This window comes from Petromyzon marinus, chromosome 28, assembly GCF_048934315.1.
Source record: "Petromyzon marinus isolate PM22_M1 ecotype Great Lakes invasive population chromosome 28, UKy_Petmar_22M1.pri1.0, whole genome shotgun sequence".
Lineage (NCBI taxonomy): Eukaryota > Metazoa > Chordata > Hyperoartia > Petromyzontiformes > Petromyzontidae > Petromyzon > Petromyzon marinus.
The window spans coordinates 13,598,188-13,609,874 of NC_133694.1; the positions used below are offsets into that span (position 1 = coordinate 13,598,188).

Consider the following 11,687-nt stretch of genomic DNA (forward strand, 5'->3'; position numbering starts at 1 on the left):
TAACTGGCGAAGATGTTCTATTAGGGGGGTCCACGTTTCGCAAGCGTAGAGAAGGGAGGGCATGACCGTGGCCAAGAAGACCTGGAGCTTCGTGCGGAGCGAGAGACAGGTAGCTTCCACACAGCGTTATGCAATAATGCCGCTCGACTGATTTGGAGTGAGACCTCTGCTGTTAAACCGGAGCCGGTCATTAGCACACTGCCCAGGTATGGGAAACTCTCCACTCTTTCCACAGCTGGCCCATCACTAATTGGGAGATGTGGGGGTAGATTGTCCAATGGTACAAATACCCAGGCACGTGCTTAGTTTTGGTGGGACTGATGGTAAGGCCCCACCTCTTAGTGGCAAGCTCCAGGTTCAGCAGCAGCGCCTCCAACTCCTCCTCTGAGCGAGCAGCAATCAGCAGATCTTCGGCATACATAACATGGTTGAGCAATAGGGAGCCATCCCTTGACCGCACCCGGGCATCTATCAGCCTTCCATTGTATCTGTACCAGATGGAAAATCCTCCGGTACAGCCATTGAAGGCCTCACGAACTATGTGGTCAAAATAGATGTAAAATAATGTGGGAGGCAGAGGACATCCCTGTCACACCCCAAGGTGTGCAGGGAATGGCTCTGACTCCTGGCCACGTAGTTTTACCCGGGGCCGCCTACCACCATGAAGGTCGTTAATGACCGTGAGCAAAGGGTCAGGGACTCCGAAAGCATGAAGAACAACCCAGAGCCCAGGTCTACCGATGGTATCATAGGCCTTGACCAGGTCAATAAAGCACACACATGGACTCACACGCACACATGGAGCCACGCACACACAGCGACTAACACACGCACATCGACTGACACATATATCGACTCGCACACATAAACACATCGACTCTCACACAAACACATTGACTGACACATTGACTCACACACAGACACATCGACTTACACACACACATCGCCGCAGACACGCACAATAACCCACACGCACACATGGACTTAGACACACGCATAATTATTGTGAAAATAAGTAACTTCATTTTTTAATAATAGTTGTCTACACACGCACACACATTGACTAACACACACACATCGACTTACGCACACACACATCGACGGTATGCACTGCTATTACTACAGCAGTATATACCGACTGGTGGTACCTGCTTTCACTACAGCAGTGCATTCCGACTGTGGTGGTGCCTGCTATCACTACAGCAGTGCATACCGACTGTGGTGGTTCCTGGTATCACTGCAGCAGTGCCTACTGACTGGTGTAACCTGCTATCACTACAGCAGTGCATAATGACTGTGGTGGTACCTGGTATCACCACAGCAGCGCATACCGACTGGTGGTACGTGCTTTCACTACAGCAGTGCATACCGACTGTGGTGGTGCCTGCTATCACTACAGGAGTGCATACGGACTTTGTTGGGACCTGCTTTCACTACAGCTGTGCATATTGACTGTGGTGGTACCTGCTATGATAACAGCAGTGCATACTGTGTTGGTACGTGGTTTAACTACAGCAGTGCATACTGAATGTGGTGGTACCTGCTATGATTACAGCAGTGCATATTGTGGTGGTACCTACTATAATTACAGCAGTGCATACTGACTGTGGTAGTACCTGCTATGATTACAGCAGTGCATACTGACTGCGGTGGTACCTGCTATGATAACAGCAGTGCATACTGTGGTGGTACCTGCTATGATAACAGCAGTGCATAACTGTGGTGGTACTTGCTTTCACTACAGCAGTGTATACCGACTGCGGTGCCTGCTAACACTACAGCAGTACATACTGAATGTGGTGGTACCTGCTATGATTACAGCAGTGCATATTGTGGTGGTACCTGCTATGATTACACTAGTGCATACTGACTGTGGTGGTACCTGCTATGAATACAGCAGTGCATACTGACTGTGGTGGTACCTGCTTTCACTACAGCAGTACATACTGACTGTGATGGTGCCTGCTATCACTACAGCAGTGCATATCGACTTTGGTACCTGCTTTCACTACAGCAGTGTACACTAACTGTGGTGGTACCTGCTTTAACTACAGCAGTGCATACCGTGGTAGTAGCTGCTTTCACTACAGCAGTGGATACTGTGATGTAACCTGCTATGATTACAGCAGTGCATAGCGACAGTGGTGGTAACCTGCTATGATTACAGCAGTGCATAGTGACTGTGGTGGTACCTGCTATCATTACATCAGTGCATAGTCTGGTGGTACCTGCTTTCACGACAGCAGTGCATACTGACTGGTGGTACCGGCTTTAACTACAGCAGTGCATACCGACTGTGGTGGTAACCTGTTTTCACTGCAGCAGTGCATACTGACTGTGGTGGTACCTGCTATCAGAACAGTAGTACATGCTGACTCTATAGCAGTATATATCGACTGTTTAGTACAAACCACGAACCTGACAGAGTGGCGTGGTGAGGCATAGTCCCGTGCAGAGCCCCCGGCCTTGCCTAGATTGCCCAGCCGGCAGGCTGCAGGCTGGCCCGCGACCCCGCCCACCATTTTTTTGGCCGCGCTACAATACTATCTTAAGCGCTTTAGAAATAATAGCTACGGACTTAATAGCAGTAACTGCACGCATTGGGGTGGGGGGAGAAGAGGATATCACACTGTGAAGAATTAGCCTCAGTGTTGTGTGTATTTGTATAGCATTTTTCAGGCGAAAGTAAATTTCCCCCTCACCCCCATCGAATGCGTGTGACTTGGCATGGTCCGTCCCCACCACCGAAAGTGCGTGAGTTGGTATGGCCGAGCGCTCGTATTAAATAATTAAAGAAAAATCGCACTAAATGGCTAATTTAACTAATTTAAAGGTAACGGACGTGAAAAAGGAATAGCATTTGTCAACCGCGGGGCTTACGGCGTGGTACCTGGCAATTTTTTTTTAACGTAAACCCCACCGTTTGAGAGCCAAATCCCTCGCAAGCGCGTGAACACACAGACAGACAGATAAAAATGACATCTAACCTATAAAGCTCTTTTTTTGTCTGTCCGTCTGTGTACGCTAGCTTGCGAGGGATTTGGCTCTCGGACCGCGGAGTTCGCGTGGAAATTTTTTTGCCGGGCGGCACGCCCCAAGCCCCCTGCTTGGCATAGGCTATTCCGTTTTGCCATCCGTCACCTTTAAAGTGGTTTAATTAACGATTTTAGTGTGATGCATATTTATTTATTTACTTTTGCCGCCCGGCTCGCTGCTGCGCATGCGCAAAAGGCCGATACGAGTTGCCCCTGGCAACGCACTCACGTCGTCGCCGCAGGGTGGATGCCATTTCTCATTCCCGTTCAAAATGCAAAAAATGTACACGCAACGCTGAGGTAAAGTCATCAAAGTGTCACATCCTCTTCTCCCCCCCTCCACCCCAATGTGTGTACTAACTATTATAGGGTGGGTAGATACTAAAATTATAGCGATTAAATAGTATTATTGTATTCTTGGTTCTTTCGGTAAAGTCACGTTGAACGGAAGCAATAAAATAATAAAATATATATAAAACAATAAAATTATCACGACGTTTCGACTGCAACACAAACAGTCATCATCAGGTGTGAAAACCAACGGCAAGAACATTTGAAAGTGGCGGTTTGTATTGATTTATTTTTAAACGTTAGCACCACGGATAGCGATTTGACCGTTTGTTTAGATGGACGAGTCCATCTATGTTCGGTAAAGAGGAGGGGGGAGACGAAAAATTAATATATGCTGTCTGAAAGCCACCGTAAGCGTGAACAATCAATTAAGACCCGAAATGGTTTATCAAATCCTTCCAATGATTGCTAAGCCAGAATCCATCTTCTCGGTTGAAATTGTCTCTGTGTTTGTATATGTGGATAGCCTCATGAACGAATCTCTCATGGTAGCCAGATGCCTTGCAAAGAACCTCTGTCTTGGAGAAGTCAATGTCATGTGAGCCTACTGGATTATAACAGTGATCTGCCACGGCCGAGGTGTTGGTCCTACCGTGTTTAAGGTCTGCTTTGTGTTCACGAATGCGGTCCGAGACATGTCGTTTGGTTTCTCCAATGTAACTACTACCACAGAGGCAACTTAGTTTGTAGACACCAGGGTACTGTATGTCCGGAATCACATCTTTTACAGACGGAACCAGATCACGGATTTTATGTAATGTGTTGAAACGGACCTGGATCTTGTGTTTATTCAAGATTTTGGAGATGTTTTTTGTGATCCCCGAAATGTAGGGTAAAGTTATGGTTTTGAAAGGCTCCTCAAGAGGGTCCTTCATGGTTTGAGTGATAGCTTTGCGGATTGTATAGTCAAAGTAACCATTAGCCTTAAGAGCTTGGTGTACGAGTTCACTGCCTATGTGTTCCTGGTCGGATATGCATTGGGCTCTATGGTGCAGAGTCTTGATGATGAGAGAATTATTCTGTAAATTAAAAAAAGAGGGATGACATTGTAATCCTCTCAGCCGACAAGGGCAATGCTACTGTCATCATGGATAAAATAGAATATAACAAAATTCAAGAATTACTCAACGATGGCAGCTATACAAAAATAAAAAGAGATCCCACCAACAGCCTCGTCATACAAACCAACAAAATCATTTCTGATTCAACCGCATTAATTGATCAAACTAAGCAGTTTTCGTTGAAACCTTCTGCTGCCAGGCCACAAAGATTATACGGCTTACCAAAAATACATAAAGTAGATACACCCCTTCATCCCATCGTCTCTACTATCAACTCCCCCACCTTTTCATATGCTTAGCTCTTTCGGTAAAGTCACGTTGAAGGGAAACAATAAAATAATAAAATATATATAAAACAATAAAAATTCTCACGACGTTTCGACCATAACACAAACGGTCATCATCAGGTGTGTCGGTCCGCATTAATTAATTTATTTTTAAATGGTGTATTTATTTATAAAAAAACGTCAGCACCACTCGCAGCGATTTGGCAGTTTATTTAGAAGGACTAGTCCATCTATGTTCTGAAAAGAGGAGGGGGGAGACGAAAAATTAATGTATGCTGTCTGAAAGCCACTGTAAGCATGAACAATCAATTAAGACCTGAAATGGTTAAATCAAATCTTTACAATGATTGCTAAGCCAGAATCCATCTTCTCGGTTAAAATTGTCTCTATGCTTGTATATGTGGATAGCCTCATGAACGAATCTCTCATGGTAGCCAGATGGCTTACAAAGAACCTCTGTCTTGGAAAAGTCAATGTCATGTGAGCCTACTGAATTATAACAATGATCTGCCACGGCCGAGGTGTTGGTCCTACCATGTTTAAGGTCTGCTTTGTGTTCACGAATGCGGTCCGAGACATGGCGTTTGGTTTCTCCAATGTAACTACTACCACAGAGGCAACTTAGTTTGTAGACACCAGGGTACTGTATGTCCGGAATCACATCTTTTACAGACGGAACCAGATCACGGATTTTATGTAATGTGTTGAAACGGACCTGGATCTTGTGTTTATTCAAGATTTTGGAGATCTTTTTTGTGATCCCCGCAATGTAGGGTAAAGTGATGGTTTTGAAAGGCTCCTCAAGAGTGTCCTTCTTCATGGTTTGAGTGATAGCTTTGCGGATTGTATAGTCGGAGTAACCATTAGCCTTAAGAGCTTGGTGTACGTGCTTGAGTTCACTGCCTATGTGTTCCTGGTCGGATATGCATTGGGCTCTATGATACAGAGTCTTGATGAGAGAATTCTTCTGTGATGGATGGTGGTGGGAATCCGGTTTCAGATAAGCATCCATATGGGTAGCTTTCCTGTAGACAGAGTGGCTCATTGAACCATCAGGTCTCTTTTTCATTAGGACATCCAAAAAAGGTAGCTTGCTATCTTTTTCGACTGCCATGGTAAATCTGATGGCTGGGTGTATGGAATTGATGTGGTCGAAGAATTGGTCTAGAGCAGGCCGGCCATGTGGCCAGATGACAAAAGTGTCATCCACGTACCTCTTCCATAAGGTTGGGCGCAGAGTGGCAGTCTGGATGGCGTCAGTCTCAAATTTCTCCATGAAAATGTTGGCTATAACCGGAGATAGGGGGGAGCCCATTGGGGTGCCCTCAGTTTGTAGAAAGTTCCATTCCAAGTGAAGTATGTATTGGTTAAACAGTGTCTCACCAAGGGGGGTACCTCAGTGTTTAGTCCTTGATGAACCAAGTCTTCAATGATTGCGATGGTGTCAGGTACAGGAACCTTGGTGAATAAGGAAACTACATCAAAACTGACAAGCAGGTCGTCTGGGGACAGGGAAATACCCTTGATTGTCGATTCCAGGTGAGTAGAATTTTGTACCGCAGAGGTGGTTTTTCCAGTGAAAGGACGCAGGATTTCAGATAAAAAAAAATCCTGCGTCCTTTCACTGGAAAAACCACCTCTGCGTTACAAAATTCTACTCACCTGGTATCGACAATCAAGGGTATGTCCCTGTCCCCAGACGACCTGCTTGTCAGTTTTGATGTAGTTTCCTTATTCACCAAAGTTCCTGTACCTGACACCATCGCAATCATTGAAGACTTGGTTCATCAAGGACTAAACACTGAGGTACCCCCCTCTGGTGAGACACTGCTTAACCAATACATACTTCACTTGGAATGGAAGTTTCTACAAACAAACTGAGGGCACCCCAATGGGCTCCCCCTATCTCCGGTTATAGCCAACATTTTCATGGAGAAATTTGAGACTGACGCCATCCAGACTGCCACTCTGCGCCCAACCTTATGGAAGAGGTACGTGGATGACACTTTTGTCATCTGGCCACATGGCCGCCCTGCTCTAGACCAATTCTTCGACCACATCAATTTCATACACCCAGCCATCAGATTTACCATGGAAGTCGAAAAAGATGGCAAGCTACCTTTTTTGGATGTCCTAATGAAAAAGAGACCTGATGGTTCAATGAGCCACTCTGTCTACAGGAAAGCTACCCATATGGATGCTTATCTGAAACCGGATTCCCACCACCATCCATCACAGAAGAATTCTCTCATCAAGACTTTGCACCATAGAGCCCAATGCATATCCGACCAGAAACACATAGGCAGTGAACTCATGCACGTACACCAAGCTCTTAAGGCTAATGGTTACTACGACTATAAAATTCGCAAAGCTATCACTCAAACCATGAAGAAGGACCCTCTTGAGGAGGCTTTCAAAACCATCACTTTACCCTACATTGCGGGAATCACAAAAAACATCTCCAAAATCTTGAATAAACACAAGATCCAGGTCCGTTTCAACACATTACATAAAATCCGTGATCTGGTTCCGTCTGTAAAAGATGTGATTCCGGATATACAGTAGTACCCTGGTGTCTACAAACTAAGTTGCCTCTGTGGTAGTAGTTATATTGGAGAAACCAAACGACATGTCATGGACCGCATTCGTGAACACAAAGCAGACCTAAAACACGGTAGGACCAACACTTCGGCCGTGGCAGATCACTGTTATAATTCAGTAGGCTCACATGACATTGACTTCTCCAAGACAGAGGTTATTTGCAAGCCATCTGGCTACCATGAGAGATTCGTTCATGAGGCTAGCCACATATACAAACACAGAGACAATTTCAACCGAGAAGATGGATTCTGGCTTAGCTGATAAACCATTTCAGGTCTTAATTGATTGTTCACGCTTATGGTGGCTTTCAGACAGCATACATTAATTTTTCGTCTCCCCCCTCCTCTTTTCCGAACATAGATGGACTTGTCCATCTAAACAAACTGTCAAATCGCTGTCCGTGGTGCTAACGTTAAAAAATAAATCAATACAAACCGCCACTTTCAAATGTTCTTGCCGTTTGTTTTCACACCTGATGATGACTGTTTGTGTTGCAGTCGAAACGTCGTGAGAATTTTATTGTTTTATATTTATTTTATTGTTTCCCTTCAACGTGACTTTACCGAAAGAACCAAGAATATGAATCACTGCAGTCACGAAAGCTTTAAATCAAAATTTAATTTTATTGTAGCGCGGGGGGGGGGTTGCGGCCCTGGCCCCAGCCTCGGCCGGCCGGGCAATCTAGGCGAGGCCGGGGGCTCTGCACGGGACTAGGCCTCGTCACAGCAATCTGTCAGGTGAGTACTTTGTGCTATATATTTTAAAACATCTGAAAACTTAAAAACATAACATACAAATGAAAAAATAACTCATTAATTTAAAATAAAAAAAACCCGAGCGCGCCAAGAATCGATTCTTTAATTCGCGCAAAGGAATGGAAGGTTGTAAATTACTTTAGAATCGTCTTGAAGCGATGACGCGCTATAGAAACATCCTCTAGATAAACCAGAAAATCTTTAAACACCGTATTACAACGCTGTGTGCTCAAATCCCAGTGTGATGCAAGTCAAACAATACCAACCATTAGATAGATGAACCATATGTTTTCGAGATCACCAAAATACAGCTTCAAAAACAATGTAACTACAGTAATCATAGGAACTGTGATTCTCATTTAACAGTAAACGATATAAATAACATGTACGACCAAACTAGCAGCAATAGCTGGCAGCATGACACTCCCAGTGTATGATGTGCGAGTGAGTCGGCGTATGATGACTGAGTCAGCGTATGATGAGTGAGTGTATGATAATATAAGTTGGTTGCATGTCGGCAAGTATGATAAACATTTCGAACAGACACATTCACAAATTTTCCTTTCATATATAAGGTAGAGTCAGCATGTACTACTGTAGTGAAAGCTGAAATCATAGCAGGAACCACCATAGTCGGTATGCACTGCTGTAGTCATAGCAGGATACCACCACAGTCAGCATGCACTGCTGTAGTCATAGCAGGACACCACCACAGTCAGCATGCACTGCTGTAGTCATAGGAGGATACCACCACAGTCAGCATGCAATGCTGTAGTCATAGCAGGTACCACCACAGTCAGCATGCAATGCTGTCATGATAACAGGTACCACCACAATATGCACTGCTGTTATCAAAGCAGGTACCACCACAGCCGTATACATTGCTGTAGTGAAAGCAGGTACCACCACAATATGTACTGCTGTAATCATAGCAGGTACCACCACAGTCAGTATGCACTGCTGTAATAGCAGGTTTCACCACAGCAGTATGCAATGCTGTAGTGAAAGCAGGCACCACCACAATATGTACTGCTGTAATCATAGCAGGTACCACCACAGTCAGTATGCACTGCTGTCATAGCAGGTTCCACCACAGTCAGTTTGCACTGCTGTAGTCATAGGATACCACCACAGTCAGTATCCATTTCTGTAATCATAGCAGGTATCACCAGTATGTATGCACTGCTGTAATGAAAGCATGTACCACCACAGTATACACTGTTGTAGTGAAAGCAGGTTCCACCACAGTATCCACTGCTGTAATCATAGCAGGTATCACCAGTCAGTATGCACTGCTGTAATGATAGCACGTACCACCACAGCAGTTTCCACTGCTGTAGTGAAAGCAGGTACCACCACAGTCAGTATGCACTGCTGTACTCATAGCAGGTACCACCACAATTAGTATGCACTGCTGTAGTGATAGCAGGTATCACCACAGAGAGTATGCAATGGTCTAGGGAAAGCATGTCCCACCAAAAGTAGGAATGCACTGGTGTAGTCATAGCAGGTACCACCACAGTCAGTATGCACTGGTCTAGGGAAAGAATGTTCCACCAAAAGTAGGTATGCACTGGTCTAGGGAAAGCATGTCCCACCAAAAGTAGATATGCACTGCTGTTCTCAAAGCAGGTACCACCACAGTCAGTATGCCCTGCTGTAATCATAGGTACCACCACGGTCGGTATGCACTGCTGTAATCATAGCAGGTACTACCACAATATGCACTGCTGTAATCATAGGTCCCACCACCAGTCAGTATGCACTGCTGTAGTCATAGTAGATACTGCTATTCAGTTGGTAGATCATGCTATATAGAGTTAGTAGATACTAAAACAGTCAGTATATACCACTGCGGTCAGTAAATACTGCTACAGTAAGCAACTACGACTACATAGTCAGTAGATACTACTACGGTCCGTAGCTACTGCTATAGAGTCAGTAGATACTGCTATACAGTCAGTAGATACTGTTATAGAGTTAGTAGTTACTACTATAGTCAGTGGATACTACTATAGAGTCAGCAGATACTACTATAGAGTTAGTTGTTACTACTATAAAGTCGGTAGGTACTACTGTAGGGCCAGTAGATACGACTACGGTCAGTAGTTACTGCTACAATCAGTAAATACTACACAGCCAGTAGCTACTACTGGCTCAGTAGATACTGTACAGTCAGTAGATACAACTACAGAGTCGAGAGATACTACTTACTCTGTTGTATGTAGGGTGTGTAGGTATAGATACCTACGCGGGGGTAAATATATTTTTTGAGGTTGGGGGGGGGGGTGTCCACAATTTTCAGAAACCTTTTATATCAACTATTTACCCCACACTTTCTCTAACTTTTTGGACTTGTACAAGCCTCTTATAATTTTGTTGGTGGTGAAATGGACAAATGGCCCACCAGGCTTTCACAATACCTTAGTATCTGTGTATGTATATGTAAGGTTTTTAAGAGTAGTTCTAAAATATTTTTTTGACCTGGGCAACGCTGGGTACTTACCGCTAGTTCATATATAAGACTAGCTTCATCAGGCGACGGCCAGATTTGTGGATAAGTTTTACTGCACTCTTGCACAATGTGGGGGGGGGGGGGGGGGGTGGCGGGGGGGTATTACTGAGGCAACGTATATTATGCATGTGCATTATGCGAGCCCTTTGAACTTGTCCTTCCTGTCTATTGTGTTTATTAAAATGGCCCTGCCAACGGTAATCCCTATTGAAGTACGCTGCCCTTTGTAGTCATGCATTTAAATAATGTATTATTTGATTATTCGCTTCCACGCAGCGCTATATCCGAACGGTTGAAGTTATTTTGATTTCTTTCAATTTCGATAGATGATCTAATTAGTCTTGGCCAGTCGTAGCTAGTTTTGCACAAAACTTCAACATCAAAATCAATTGAGTGTCCTTGTTGGCACGCGTGTTCTGCTACTGCTGAGAGTTGCATTTGGGAGAATGTAATATTTATCTGATGTTCTTTTAGTCTCGTGCTGATAATTCGTCCTGTTTGCCCAACATAACATTTACCACACGTGCAGTTAATCCTGTACACACCTTATGTTAATAGCTTCGGTAATACATTTTTTGGACGAATGATATATAGTAGCATCTACCGACTATTTTGCAGTAAGTGCACACATTGGGGTGGGGGGAGAAGAGGACATCACTCGGTGAAGAATTTACCTCAGCATTTTTTTTTGCATCTTTAATGCGAATGAGAATTCCCCCCTCCCCACACCGATCGCGTGTGTGCGTTGCTAGGGGCAACCATGGCTCGGCTTTGTCGCGCATGCGCAGATGCGTGCTTTGGCACGCGCTCAGCGGAGTAATATAATAATTAATATTAAACTACTTTAAAGTTGATGGATGCAAAATTGGAATAGTGCTGGCTCACCACGGGGCTTATCGCGTGGTACCTGGGAACTTTTTTTAAACGTAAACCCCACGGTTCGCGAGTCAAATCCTTCGCAAGTTTCTTCCACACACAGACAAAAAATGCCTTTTATAGGTTAGATAAACACTCTACAAATACTCCTTTGTGACAACATCCTTCGGAGTAGGAAAGTCACAGTGATATAATCAATAAGCTTG

At 44.4% G+C, this 11,687-nt stretch overlaps 1 protein-coding gene across 12 annotated transcripts in view; it reads left to right on the forward strand.

Annotated features, from left to right (window-relative positions):
* Positions 1 to 11,687, forward strand: part of GIGYF2 (GRB10 interacting GYF protein 2) — a 145,297-nt gene that overhangs the window by 35,703 nt on the left and 97,907 nt on the right. The gene's annotated exons all lie outside the window — the stretch shown is intronic.